Below are 1,076 nucleotides of genomic sequence, written 5' to 3' on the forward strand. Positions count from 1 at the left end.
TTAATAAAGTGGCACCTATATGGGCTACAGCCTTCTAAGACTATGGTAGATACGCCGCCGGCATAACTAGAAAGGAGATGATGAAATGGTTCCAAGAGTATATGATAGTAAACCACCCTAGCGCGAAGAATAAGCACAAAGTGGCCTTTATAACTAATAGAGCCTTTCTCGCTAATAGTGGTAAAACTACTTAGGGTAATAATAGGGACGCCTCTTATGCTAAATACGCGCCATCTAAGGGACGTCCCTTAAAACGAAAGAGAGCGTATCCACATAGGACCTCTTGGCTATTATATGATGAGCCTTTAAACACCATAGGCCTATGCCTAGTATGTGAATAAAGCCATGTAGCCAAAGACTACTTTTACCTTTATAAGGAACTAGCACCTACATGGTGGAAACTAAGACTAGCTATTAGTGAACTAATTAAGCTTAAATATAAGTATAATAGCGCGTTTTAAGGGCTAATTTAAGGTTAAAGTAGATCACGAATATAAATACCTTATATTAAATAGTCCTATACGCCGACGCCGACCTAATTAATAGAGGCAAGTAATGAGTAACTAGATGGCCATAAAGTCACGTTAGTCCATATAAGCTTTAATATAGTAACTCTCTCTAAGCTAAATACGTATCTACTCTATAACTTAGTAATCCTTAACTTAGGCACAACTTGCCATATCTTTAACGATATTAATTGATTTCTCGCACTACGGCCACCAAGGCTAGGTGACTTTATATGGGCTAGGAATACGTAAGTTTAAATATAAGGATATAGCAGCATCTATATATGTTTAAAGAGCACGCGCAGTAACAGCATAATTAGGCTAGATAATATGGTATACTACCCTAATCTACTCTATAACCTAGTGTCGTTTCGCCTGCTTAGACGTTAAGGACTATGGTAGGATACCAAGTTAGAGCCTATAGTAATTAAATAAGTAGACAATATAGTGATTATGGAGCTTTAAGAACTATATGGTTAATAGGTACTTAAAAATAGACCTATAGACTAAGGGTAATTATATACTATAAGTAGTAGTATAACCTTTATTATATATAAGATTAATTTACGC

Source organism: Paraphaeosphaeria sporulosa (assembly GCF_001642045.1).
Source record: "Paraphaeosphaeria sporulosa strain AP3s5-JAC2a unplaced genomic scaffold CC84scaffold_4, whole genome shotgun sequence".
In the NCBI taxonomy this organism is placed as follows: Eukaryota; Fungi; Ascomycota; class Dothideomycetes; order Pleosporales; family Didymosphaeriaceae; genus Paraphaeosphaeria; species Paraphaeosphaeria sporulosa.